The sequence below is a fragment of the Accipiter gentilis genome, chromosome 24, assembly GCF_929443795.1.
Source record: "Accipiter gentilis chromosome 24, bAccGen1.1, whole genome shotgun sequence".
NCBI classification, from domain to species: domain Eukaryota; kingdom Metazoa; phylum Chordata; class Aves; order Accipitriformes; family Accipitridae; genus Astur; species Astur gentilis.
Window position 1 is genome coordinate 16,156,947 of NC_064903.1, and position 14,292 is coordinate 16,171,238.

At 40.8% G+C, this 14,292-nt stretch overlaps 1 protein-coding gene across 5 annotated transcripts in view; it reads left to right on the top strand.

Moving 5' to 3' along the window:
• Positions 1-8,303, top strand: part of PHF6 (PHD finger protein 6) — a 31,051-nt gene extending 22,748 nt beyond the window's left edge. For 3 of the 5 annotated variants that reach the window (XM_049827194.1, XM_049827199.1, XM_049827196.1), the window contains exon 11: positions 105-8,303. The gene's annotated coding sequence lies outside the window, so the exon portion shown is untranslated. The remainder of the gene's footprint in view (positions 1-104) is intronic. The other 2 variants (XM_049827197.1, XM_049827198.1) reach the window with 2 other exon arrangements.
• The last annotated feature ends 5,989 nt before the right edge of the window (positions 8,304-14,292 follow it).

The window sequence follows — 14,292 nt, forward strand, 5'->3', positions numbered from 1 at the left end:
GAGGCCCTCATTTCTATCGCTAAATATAGATGTAATGTCAGAGCTGCTAAATGCCTTTCTGTATGATTTTAAATTTACTATTGTTTTCATCATTTTTTAAACAGGTTCAAGGGACAGAGTTATAGAACTGGGAATGGCTAAGACATCATAACTACTAATTCTTTTAAATTGTTTTCTAAAATCAGAAAAGGGTTAGTAACTTTTTACTACCCAACTCTGTTAGAAATTTCATTGAACTGCCTGAAACGTTCATGTGTGTGAGCCTTCAGTAAGTGGCAGAGTTTTACATGTCAATATTATGTAGTTTGTAGTCTGCAGTGTCTGGAAAAAATGAAACACTATATAAATGATATGTAATATGTACAGTGTCAAAAGTTAAGGCAGACATTGAAATGAAGTAAGATCTATATTTCTGGACTGAATAAAAACCTTAAGATTTGGAATGTGTAAGTTGTTTAGTGGATTCATGCAATGAGGGAAGGTCTTAGCTAGTTTAATTAACAACATGGACAAGTTCGTGGTGGCAACAAGCTGGTACTTTGTGAATTTTGCATTTTCTTCATACACAAGTTACGGAGGCTATACATGGGAAAGCCGCGCTCTGTTTTTGCTTGCAAAGCACGCAGTAGAAAAGGACTCAGTGTACACCGAAGCACGCTTGAACATTTCAGGTTGTTCCTGTTGTGATTGCTCATTCCGCCCAGCATTGTTTGCGGGAGATTTACTTGAGCAGCTGTTGGTTCTGAGCTGTGAGCTTTAGAACTCATGCCAAAGGGCTGTAGTTCATTCTTTCCCCAACAACCCACCTCTTTCTGTGTCCCTGATTTACAAAGAATGCTTCACTAAATGTGATTAAAACCTTACCATGCAAACGTTTGGCCTCTGCAGCCCAATCTCTTTTACTTCAGAGAGTTACAACTCTTAACTCACTATGGAATTTAGCCACCATATCTGACGTCCATACCTCAAGTGTTCTGTGTTGTGTGGAACACTTCATGTTTTGTCCAGAATATGCATAAAGGTCCCATATTCTGTAAGAAGAATGAGGAAACAACCTTTTTTGCTAGATTGGTATTTATTTTTTAATCTTATGACCACTATATGAGAAACTTTGCTTATCATCCTTATTGTTTTAGTGATTATTTTTTCTTTTTCTGTCAAGTCAACAATCACGTCATGGAATTCTACTTGCTAGAGTTTGATGTTCCTTTAGGGAATAATCAGATCTAGGCTATACCAAACCTAACAGATCAGTCCTCTGACTGCTTTCTAAACACCTTGTCATTTCTAATGGCTACTAGCTTCTTCAGTTGGTCTGTTAAAGCACATTCTCAGACTTACTTAAATAAAACCAAAAAGCTGAATCTAGTCCACATGTTTGTCTGTTGCTATCCATCACCTTATTGTTTGTTTAGGGTTTTGACTTGTTTCACTCTGAACTCCCAACAAAACTTCTGGATTTGAAGGAAGGAAACAAGCAAAATACACTGATTTGACTATAAACTGCTACAGTTCTTCTGTGATTGGTATTGCAAAAACAGTTCATTTGTAACATGAGTTTCTGTAGCATTTTTTACTTGTATTTTTAAAAGATTTAACGTGTGTCATTTGTCTTCTTATGCATTCCCTTAATGTCTTGAGGGACTCAATTACTGTATATTGGAGTTTCTAACATTTTCCCTGTTAGAATTCAATCAATTCTGTTTGCTTTCCTGGAGAATAATGCCATTTTGGAAAGAAATATTGCTCTGTACAGAAAATATTCAGTTACTGCTCTAAACATGATGCCATTGATCATTTTTATTTTGTATTTGTAACTTTCAAAATTAAAAGCGTGACTTGAATTGCAATGACAGATCGATTATTGAAATTGTCTATCAAGGTGTTTTGTTTCTCCTAGAATTTGAACATTTTTCAGCCACTCAGAACAGTTTTAGAATGCAAAATAACATCCTTCAATGTTTAAATTACTTCTAGATTTGTGCCTCAGACATGGCCCTCCCATGGAAAAAAGGCACTTTGCAGCTACTGTATTTTAACTAAGGTTGCATGGGGTAGATCTGCCAGCATACTGATTGTATTTGAGACTGAGCTCTAATTCATAGTGTGTCAGTTCCTTAGTACAATATTCAGTCCAGTAATTCATCTGTTATGAAATAAATTACCCCATTCCATGCCTCGAAGAACCGGAACAGCACTTTACCTTTGGGTAGCAGAAAAGTAAGTGGCTGGTTTACCTGTTACCTCTTTGTGCTGAGATGGCCTGACTAAACTGTCATTAATTCAGAATTCATGGAAACAAAGTCAAAAGCAAAAATCTTTTCTTATGAGCCTCAAATTTGTCATGACTGACTTCAACTCATGTATGCTGGGTAAAAGTGCCTTACAATGTAAAAATTGTATTTATATGTTCCCAAGTAGCATCACCTGCTGGGGAGTAATTCTGTCGTGGTGTTAATATTTAGAAGAAATGTACCTCAGCAGTGTATTTACTGTACATCTCTTACGTCCTTAATTGTAGTTTTAAAAAGCATGACAATGTATGATAGTATACAACATTTACATCATTTTTTTAAAGACAAAATACTGCCATTACTGTCTTTTTATGTGTATTTTAGCTTGGAATTTCAGACAGTCTGAATTTTTTTTTTCTTTTTTTTGGTAAAGTAATGTAATCTTTGCAAGCATATATTGAAGATTATTCTGGAGCATCTACTGCCTTCCCAGAAATGTTAGAAGTAATGAAAGTGCTCTATAGGTGAAATAGGTATGTTTAAATTAGCTAGTTAAATTAATGCAGTCTATTTGTTACTGAGATTTTTTTTTTAATAGGCACCTTCTGCTTTCATCTCACAATCAGAGAACTCATGAATTTAACAAAACTTGTCTTATGAAACTGGTTTCACTTTATTTAATTTTTTTAATTTTTTTTTTTTTTTGGCCTTTGGGCATTCCTTTTGCTCACAAGAGTAGTGTGTGCTGTTTAAGACGCCTGGAACCCTCTGAGAAAGGGAGGTTTCTCCCCAACTCACTGTATCTCTATATTAACAGATCTCCCCAACTCACTGTATCTCTATATTAACAGATCTGCGATTGTGCTATACCAAGAAAGGACTGTACCAAGGAAGGACAGGCATCAGAAGGATATTGTTCAAATAACTTGAGGACACAGCTGGTGTAATGCCAGAGTCTCAAGGCGTGATCAAACACTATAGCAGTAAGCTGTGCTATCACTCCATTTCAAGGAAGGGTGAAAGGCCGGTTCAATATCAGCATCAGTGCAGCTAGCTAGGATGAAATAGATTATGTGATCAAAAGATCTACTTATTCAGCAGGTGTTGATCCATAGGAGGTTCTGTGATAAGGCTCTAGTAGGAGTTACACCTACACTCCACAACGTCTGATCTTTAGGTACAAAGAGCTGTGCTGATCTAGAATGGTATGATTATACCAAATCTGGCCCTAAAATGTAATACAAAGGAAGAGAGCTTGCTTCTTACTGCTGCCTATATGGAAAAATAACTTCATGCTAAACCAGGGTGAAAGATGAAGAGGTGATAATCTGTTTGAAATATCAGACTTACCTGGCAGGTGATAATCAGTGCATTCCAAAAATATTAACACGCTGAATCAGATTGACAAGAAAATTAATCCTCATTAGATGAAATTAATCTTAAGGGAACTGAAGGTACATTATAGCAAATAGTAACTCTTCTTCCATGTCACCAGAAACAGATTCCACTGTATTAGTGGTGGAGGTTAAAAAACAGAACACAGCTCTTGATTTATATACTTGTTGAAGCAGTTTCTGTATATGCATATGTATGCTCATTCATTAGTCAGCAGTGACATCTCAACCCTTAAAGAATCCTGGAGAACTGTTGCTTGTCAAAAAGCACTCAGGTTAGGCTAACATTTGCAGCTTTTGCTCTAGCATACATTTACATTAGGTGTAAAGACAAGGAATGTATGAAAGAGGGTAAATGCATTCCTATCTACAATGTTATGTATATTTTGTTCCTGTTATATTGGCTTTACTTCCAAAGTTGTAGTTTGCAGTATTAGTTTCTTTTTATTGGTATCCTTGCATATATATATTCAATAAATGAGTTATGAATTTCATATTTGCATATCTGTCCTTTTTCTGAAAGCATAACTTCTAAAACTGTTGTTTTAATGCATAAATGCAGTATTTCCTGTTGAAGTTACAGGCCCATGAAAATTATACCAGGAGAGAAGTGAGAATGCATACTTACAGGATGCCATTTACTCAGTGGTAACTCTGCATATTTGTGTATTCTTCTTAACTTTGTGCAATGGGTAAGCTGCTTTGCATTTACCACTAGTTAATAATGTGAAGTGACTGACTTACTGAAGGTTCCCATTCTCACCTTTCAAGAACTTTTTCTTTTTTATTTTCTTTTGAGAGCAAATTAATTTAGACTAAGATACCAAGGGAATGCAGAGTGTAATATAGTTACACTGCAGAAGAGCAGCTACATCAAGGATGCACTTTAGAACCATATAAATGTAGTGTAAGAGAGTCACAAAACAAAAGATCACTTGGAATAATGTTGGATTTGGCCAAATACATAATTGCCGAGAGTGAGACAGCAATACCTTTCAGTGTTTTTAAAGTATCAAGAAATGTGATGGGAAAACTCCATAGAAGGAAGGGTACTATTGGCTTATTGATGAAAATTTCATTTTCTAAAAATGACTACATGCTCATATGTCATCACCTTAAACAAGGATTTGATTTAATGAGTGTAGTAGGTATTTACTGTGACCTGAGAAAAATCATATCCCCAGTTAGCACAGACTTATGTGTCAGGAAAAAATTGTCATGCATCATCTTCAAATAGAAGTTGCCAAATGATCAGGTCTTGCTGATGAAGTGTAATTATTGATACTTTCATTCCACATCCATCTTTGCAAAGGTTTCCTGAAGAGGTTAATTTAAGACTTTTATTATCGAAGTTGATGTTGGGAGTAGTTTCACCACATGGCTTTTGATGCCCTGGAAATAATTATTGGATGCATGTTTACTTTATTTGCTGTATGCTTTTTGTTTTTTAATTCAGTCAGCTGAGATCTTTGAAGGAAGTGCAGGATATAGCTGAGAAGCCATCTCTTTCATAGATATGACTTCTCATTGGAATAGCTGGTCACTGCAATCTTGCAACAATGGAGGAAGGACCGATAGACACAGGAGCAAAAGGCTTTCATTGTCCTTGTGTTGTGTGACGTTAGGGCAGAGTAGCGAATACTTCAAGGGCTCTCATCCTCGCTTAGACAAGCTCTAATTCTGCCATATGTAAGAGATTGCAGTGCAAGCACAACAACAGTAGTTATCCTCGTGCCTAGATCAGATACCCCATATGGTAAATTATTTTCAAGCACTAGAGACAAAGGGGAATGCTGTGAACTCTGAAGGCTCAGCTTGTCTCTCTGCTTCCACGCATCTGTTCAGAACTCAGGGTTAATAGTTTAAACTGGAAAATAAATGGAAGAGGGAAACTCGGCAAGCTTCTAAAAGAAAGAAAGATCAAATTGTGTCAAACTAATGTTGCTCCTTCTACACCAAGGTAACAAGCTTCTTGAACAGAGGAGAGGCAGTGAGCACAGTTTTACTTTAAGTGATTCTAATGACTTTCTGTAAGAAAAGTAGGGGAATGTGGTCTGACACCAACTTAAAAGTAAGGTTATAAAAACCTGTTTAGAAAACCCTACTCAGAGTAATTATCAATCATTCACAGTCAGACTGCAAGGATGTATTGAGTGGGATTCTCTACAGTTCTTCTCTGATTTGATGTTATTTGGTATTTTCATTAACAATTTAGATGGCATATGCTGATTAAATTGTAGGGAGCACCAGACTTGAGCTAACTACTGACCGACTAGAAAACAACGACAATTCAAAATGAACTTGATAAATTCAGAAGAGTTAGAATATGATTCAGTAAATCCAGAAATTTATTTGACTAATGCGTATTTGTACGCTTCAGGAGAAGCAACAATCAGCTGAACAAATACAGGATGGGACAGGATAGGCTGCTGGGGTAGCACTTGCACAGAAGAGTTCTCTTGGGGTTACAGCCAGTCACCAGCTGAACATGATTCAAGGGCATCCTGTTCCTGGAAAAAAAAAAAAAAAAAGTTGTGGAATGTATGAACAGGAATGTAGTCTGTAAGATACATGACGTGGTCCTCCTTCCTCATGTGGTAGTAGAAAGCCTTTCTTGGAAGATGGTATCCAGCTGTAGGCACTGCACTTCATGAAAATGTGGAGCAGCTGGAGATAACCAGAGAAAAGCAATGAGAGGGATGGCAGGATGTAAGACTGGGCTTGTTTCAAGGTGATGGGAGAGACATGTTTTCAAATTGAAGAGGTAGCTGCAAAGGAGGAAATAAATGCTTTCCCTCACTGCTGCAGGTAGGACAAGAAAAACAGATTACATTGCAGCAGGAGACAAGCATTTAGCTTAGACATCAGAATGGGCAGTTGGCATTGACAGCAGGAAGAGTTAAGCTCTGGAATACCTTTCCTGGCCAGGTTGTGGAATCTCTGAAATTTGAGATTTTAACAGAAAAGTTAGTGGGCATCTTATGGGACTGGTGCAGATGTGGGTTGGAGGTGCTGGGGATAAGGCTAACTGTGCCTTAAGCGCCTCCCAGCTTGTATTTCTTATGCTGCCCTCTCACATTTTCACACTAAGGCCTTCTGCAAGGGAGTCGGAGAACTACTGTTCTGGACCAAAATGCTGCACTGGCAGAGCTCCTGAGCTTGATCTCGAGGCTCACAGCCATGTGTTTCCTTTTTCATCTTTTCTTTTAAAATAGCACTTGTGGTAATAACATCTGTGGGGAGACTGGCATGCTCTTGTGGAGTGGCCCATGTCTGCATAGTTAGTACAAACTTTCCGACACCACCCAGTGTAAGGCACTCTTCATTCTTCCATTTCACATTTTTGGGAGTACTTGAGTACTCCAACCTTTTGAGTGAATGTGTCCCACACCTTGAATGTACATTTCCATTGTGTAAGCGTAAGCAAAGTGACAGCAGTACGTTATACAAACATACGTGTGGAGTTAGTGCACACAACTCCGTGATGCTTCTTATTGCATGCATACATGCACTGGGATGATACCGAGTTTGGAGTGACTGATCTCTTAACACGGATGTAATTATTGTGGCAGGAATCTTAAACCTTTATCTGGATTTTTGCCAGAGATGGTCTCTTGCTTTGTTGAAACTGAGTTCTCTGCTTTTATTTTTCCTAAAACAACATTCCAGCTGAGAAGAGAGTAACCAGGGCTGGTGCTGCCTTGCTTTTTCTTCCCTGAATAGATGTGCAGGTTGCTTGGCACGTGTGCAGTATCCTATTTCACACGGTCAAAAAAAATTCCATATTCCTGTGCAGAGACTCCCATCAAGCTGCTGCCTGCCGGTGGAGGGCATTACAGAGGCTTGGGGCAGGGGGAGGAAGAAACTCACTCCCTAACCGTACACTAAAAATAGGCTGATGCTGTGCAAACAGCTTTGCTGTGAACTTCCTTCTGGCATGCAGCCATGCAGCTGCCTTATAGTTTTAAGCCTAGATACCTCTCCAAAACAAGAAGTCACTGAAGTTAAACGCAGTCAGCAACGGTTTTAATCTTATTACTCCCTGCTGTGTTGTATCAATTTTAGCTTCCTCCAGAGTGCAGGTAGCTTACTTGGGTTCTAAGTTCAAATTTTTTTACTTAAACCATGGTTAAGACTGGCGCTGGCAATCCCTGAAGTCTGCAAAGTTCAAAGCAGGGAGGAGGCCTTTAATCTAAATCTGAAATACTCAGGTGACACATCCAAAAAGTGCTTTCCTGCAGAGTAAGAACTGTAGCAGCTGGGCTGCAAAACGTTTTTAAACTCTCCACATTGCTGTTAACTAAACATCCTTAAATCCCAATGTGATGATGTGAAATTGGAAAGTCAGTTCCTTAAATGAGACTAGTTTTAAAAGAATAAACACAAGACACAAGACTGAGCGACAGAAGTAATTCATTTGGGCTTGAAGCCTATGAGTTATTTGGTTTTGCCATATTTTCCAGTGTTTTTACCTACCTACTAGTGCCAACACTTTGCCCTCAAATAAATCACATCATGTTCTGTACTTTTTGACTATGAAGACTGATGTTTCAATGTAAGTATCAAGCTTCCTTGATCTTTGTTTCAATAGTTGTTGATTGTTTAGACATAACAAGATTCACATTTTCCTTTATCATGACTTCTCATTTGTAGCAAGAATCTTGTTTTCTAAGACAGTAATTAAATCACTGGTTCATTTTCAGCTATTTCACAGGAATCACTGAAAACAGTAATTTTGCATAACTGTTTTTCCCCCTCTCGATTTTGTATTGTCAAATACTCAGCTTTTATTTGAATCCTCTGTATCCAATTATCTGATTTGTGTGGCAATTAAGCAGATGATCAGTGTCATTGTACACATTACATTCTTTTAAAACTCTCATCAATAACAGGACCATACTAGTCTGTAAATTTGTAATTTAAGATATGCTTGGCAGGGGTTCAAAGAGACAGGAGCCCTAGTCTGTCTCACTTCCCCTTGGAAAGCTTTTCTGATGCTGCCAAGCAATATTTACACCAGAAGGGAACTGAGTTTTGGAAAACTTTTCCAGACTCTGAAGAAACCAAGCAACCTGAGACTTAGATAAGCCTTGGTGAATTTAAAAACTCTTGATGCTATCACTGTGTAAAACTTGTATTAGCCCATCAGATATCACAGATTTGCAATTTGAGGAGTGAATTTCAGTTAATAGATAAAATTAAGAGTAGAGGTTTGGCAAAAAAAATGTTATTTGAAGCAAAATTCTCCTGTTGTCATCTCTGTTGAGCACTTCATGATATCTTACATTTCTGCAATTATAGGTACAGGTGCTCTGTTCTGCAATTAACTGAACATACTGTTTGCTAAATAGGGTCAGTGTCTGGAGCCAGATAGGTTCAAAAAGCATCAAGCTTGTTTCTTTTTCTGAGACCTTCAGGTTTCTAGCTGTCTGGAGAAAGGGTTCAGATGAGGTCCTGTTTTCTCTGCCTCAGAAGAAAGGTTTCTCCCCTTGCTACAGGGCCTGGTGGTCCTTTTTAGAACAGTTTTCCCCTTCCCATGTGTGTCTCATGGGGGTTTTTGAGGACAGATTTCTGAAGGGGCTTTCCACTGGGTCAAGCAGGATTCTGGGTGGGTGTCAGGACACAGGAATTCTAGCTCCCTGGTCATTTGTCTTGGGACCCTATAAATTCACTTATTTCCCTTTTTAAATATAAACTGAGTTCTAAAAGCACTCTTCGACTGAACAGTCGGACTGTGTCCTCACCAGTCATCTCATCCAGTCTTGCACCCTTAACGCAAATCAAGATTCAGGGTCTGGTGTTACTCCTAGAACAGCATTTAGTATTTGAGGATCTGGATGACAATTCTGCCAGCTCATACCATACAGCTCCAGAGGTCTTGTCTTCCAAAGGAGAAGGGAGTCCTGAAGTGCAGTTCCCTCCCAGCCTGGCGTGTGCTTCTCGTCTCTGCTTCCCTTGTAATCTGCCCAGAGAAGATTTCCGAGATACTTGAACGGCTGCCACGATCTGCATGGGAGGCAGGGGCCTTGGCATATGAGCTCTGCCACCTGATGCCTAGTCTGCATTGAGACAGTGCCAGCTGGATCTGCAAGCCTCTGCAAATACAGCCTTCTATCAGCAAGTTACCTGATCGGGTTGCTGCCCTGTGGCCTCTTGCTGGTCTTCCTCATTCTTCTCCCCTCTTGCTGAAACAGCCTTGCCACCTCCTCTTGCCTCCTCTCGAGTTTCTGTCCTCACGTGACAGCCTGTTGGCCCCTTTGTGCATGCTGCTATCAACAGGTTCCAGATTTATTTTTTTTTTAAAACAATTCTTGCGTCTGGCTCACCTGTGTGTAGCTGTACAGACACCTCTCCTGAGACACAGCTAGTCTTTAGAAACGCTTCCTGGGGTTTGCAGGCAGGTCCTGCACTCAGGTGCCTGATGAAAGCAGATTAACCTTTTCATTCCTCAGAAAGCAACTGAGCAAGGGGGAGAACCCCGCGTCTCTCCCTCACTCTCCCTTCCCTGGTGGGAAGACGTCCTGCCAGCACTAACTGCCTGCTTTTGGAGTCGTCCAGCCTTCCCTCAGACTTCAGTTGAAGGTATGGTACAAATGAGCTTCCAGTGCAGGTATCCTGGGCTGAAGTCCTGCTGCAGGGTTCTCTCGGTTTCTTGCTAGCATACTTTCATCTAAACATTGACTGAAAAAATGGAGGCTGTGTTAACTAAGTTGCTGGCTAAAATAAGCTGCTCGACTTTAGAAAGAGCACTCCCCATGCACAGCCCATCTCCCTGAAGTCCTTTTATGCCTGTGTAGTCCTAGGAGTTTGCTGCACATGCATGTTGCAGTGTGGACATCTGTCCTCTCCTGTGCTCCCAGAGACCACTTAATTTTGAGTAAGCCAGCAGAGTAACGTGGCTGCCATCAGTCACGTTAATTTTGGTGCGGTTTACACTGAAATGTATCACATAGAAGCTTCTGGGTCACTCAGGTATCCTGTTGATGCAAGTGCTGCTGAATGAGGGGAGCAGAAGAGTTTTCCTTGTTACTGGCACGGAGAAAACATACCTCTCAGTAATGTTTGGTGCACAGTGAAGGAAGGAATCTGATTTTCATGACTGGTCTTGGCCTTGCTCTTCATTCTGCTTTGCATTTGCAAGGGATTGCTGGGGACCTCAGGTGACCTCATCACTGTGAGAAGAGCAATGCATGCGGTCAAAGGGGATGGGTGGGAGGAGTAAAAGGAGGTCAGCCCGGGCTTTACCGTGTCCTTGCGCACGGGGTTTTCGGTGCCACGTGACAACGTCCCTAATAAACGCTGGTGGTTCCCCTCGTGTGGCTACAGGGATGCTGCACGCACCTGCAGCGAATGGTTAGCGTAACAGCTCTGAAGGCTGCTCTAGACAGAGCTATTGTCATGGCAAAAAAACCCTCCTGGTTTTTTACTTTTTGCTGCATGAAAAGTCAGCAACTCTATCAGGCTGCGTTATTCAGTGAGTCACGCTGAGCTTGAAAAACAGCTGTTTCAAACAAAACAAAACAAAAAAAAAACAAAAAGAAAAATACCTTCCTGGTAGTTAACATTGCTCAGGCTTCAACCTTTGTGTCAGGACAGGTTCAAACAAAAACAACGTCCTTTGGGCAGGTGTCCAGATTTCAGGTGTGCCTTCCTCCCCATCCAAGCCACTTCTCACACCTCTCCCATGCCTAGGGAGCAGTTTCCCAGAGAGTGGGAAGAGGACCAAGCCCAGATGTTGGAGCCGTTGGGGGAAAGGTGGGCACCCCAGGTGCTCGATCACGGCAGCGGGCTTGTGCTACCGGAGTCTTGGGTGCCTCCAAGGGCTTAAAGCCCCAACGACACGGGGTTGTGCTTCAGGTCCAGCAGCACTGAGCCCGTGCCAGCGGCTCTGCTTCAGTGACGGGATCTGCCTCTGCTTGTTTTTTGCCATTTTAAGATAATCCTTGTTTAAATTTCTGCAGGCCCTTAGGCTAGCTGGACCTTGGCAGCACACTGGCACTCAGTAAATCCCAACGGGCAGGACTTCGGTGTGTCTTTAGGTATGCGTAGTGCCAAGCGCCAGCCTCTCCGCTGTGTTGTGACAGACGCCGTCGCATGTCTGGTCCTGCTGAACCAGGACCACTGGGATAATTCTTAACGGATGTCTGCAAATGAAAGCCGATAAATGCCATAAATACCAGCCCAAAGTGCGGTGTTGTCTGCAGCAATCCAGGACAGCATTTCTGAGGATGGTTGGCATTTTGTGATAAGCCAACACTGAGTGTTTTGTAGTAATTGTGTAATTCTTGTGTCAGTGACCATTCCTTGCACTACTGAATAAAGAGCAAAATGTCTGTAATTCCTCCAACCCCCCCACCTAGCGTGTGAAAGCCTTTTTTTCCTACAAAGATTGACAGAGGCAAAGATGTATGTGAAAAAGGAAGTTACCTACAGCTCCAGAGAACTGCATCTGGTCAGAGGATTTGCTTATTTTCATTTTGATAAGTAAATTGTTATTTATTAGCTGAGCAGGGAGAGAAACCGTGGTAAACTCTCATCATCCAGGAAGTCCCAGTCTTGAAACAAGTAAGTAGATAGACACCACTTTCCAAAATCCTTGGAGACTGTCACCACTGGGAATCACTTTGATGACTAATTTCTGCAAAAGCAGAGAACAGAAATAACATTACTTAAAAAGGTATGTTGCAACAAACAACATCTATTCCCTATTTCTTACGAAGGGTGTGTTTCTTTTAAAATGTTTTGGTACATCTGTCTTCCTCTCCCATTTGAAACATCAGGCTAGAAAAATAATTTTAGGCTATTCAAATTACTAGTCAGAGTGGAGGGATTTCTTTGTAGCCATGAGGAAGATGGGATGCTTGCATGCTAAATTCATATTTTGGTGAATGCTCTATGTATCATCTAATGAGATATTCCTTTTTGTTTTTTCTCTTGATTAAAAATGTTTGTGCTCATCTCAGGACTGGGTTAATATGCCTTGAATTCTCCATTTTTTCCCCATTCTGTCTATACAGACTAATTTCTGGTCACAAGGGAGTCCTGCTGGTCTCAGTTGTTAATCTGCTGAAAATTCGTTGTGCTCTTTGCTTTTTTAGGAGGCTTGTCTTCTGAAAAAAACAGCAGATAAATTTGGCTAATTCCCTGTCTGTCACCCAGTAGCAATGGCAAAGCTGGGAGATAAAAATATGGGGGAAGAGAGGGATTGGTGAATGGGCAGTGACCTGAAGATCTGACTCGGAGCACACTATTTCAAGTGTTTCCAAATGACGCATACTCGATTACTGTCTCCAGGTATCCCGCCACTGGGGGCATGTGGTTACCAATCCAGTTTTTTAAAAGTCTGTTAATAAAGTTACATACAACTGGTGCTCACACAGGCCATGGTTCACTGGGGCTGGGCACTGAGATATGCCTTGCCTGACTGGAAACAGAGGACAAAATAATCACGAAATCAGGAATCTACTCAGAGACAAAACATATTTATTAAATTATTTTGCCTTCTAAAAAGCTGTGCATACCAGAGAAATCAGAAGATTGGCTCTATCACCTTATGCATCACCTAGCCAGAAAATGCGCAGCTCCCAGACACCTCTGAACCCCCTTCCTTCACCCTCCTCTGCAAGCCTCGGTGGCCCCTGTACCCACAAGAACAAAACTGGCCATCTACTAAATCTGTTGCTGATCTCAGCTAACCTACTTCCTGTAATATCAGCAAATATTTCTGCTTTTGTAAATCTGTTCTTCCCTCCATAACGGGGTGCCAGCAGATCCAGGAATGCTTTGGATCTAGGAATGTGCTGGTTGGCAGAAGGAACAAAGAAATTGCTCACCCAGAAGGGCAAAACAGGACTAATGCTTTTGCCCGTTGGGGAGAAATCGCACAGAAGTCAAGCCTACAACTTTTGCATGCCATCAGAAAGGTGCCGTTGGATGCTGCTTTTAATGGCAGACATTGATATCGGTCATTAACGAGAAATGTCTTCAGTAACTAAAATAAAATCAGAGCCTGAAACACTTCTGTGGTTGCATAGTCTTTTGACAGATATTGCCCGCTGCTCAATAATGTCAGGCTCTCCCTGAACTTGACAGGGCAGCTGCTGTTCTTCCCAGCCTTCTGGAAATAGGCCAGCTATGACATGCTCCTGATATTAGTTAGCTGCAGGGCGTATTTCATTCTGCTGCTCTAGGCAATTTGATAAAGGCTTCTTCCTCCCACTCCAGAGTTAACCCGCCCAAACTGTAGCTGAACACCTAGTTGCAACAATACCGCATCTGTCATAGATTGTGCCCATTTGCTTAGCTAAAATTTGCTTAAATTGGTTGTTTCATACAGAGGGATGCTTAAATTTATTTCATCGTGTTTTCCGAGCCGACAGTAATAATGTTAGATGTGTTATCAGAAGCTGATTGCTACAGCTCTTTATGAATAAAGTTATTTTTAAGAATCATTATCCTTTCCTTGACACCAAGTATTTATGCAGCATAAAATAAAACTTGGTCTCCACCCCTCAGAGAAAGAAGGGGAAAGTCTTCAGCTGATACCTAATTGTGGAATATAAGAAACCATGAATTTCCATTTGCACTGTTGTATTGTCCTTAACTCCAGGCCTACAGGAAAAGTTGACACGGGTTTTTTCCTCTCCATTTGAGACCACTGGAGC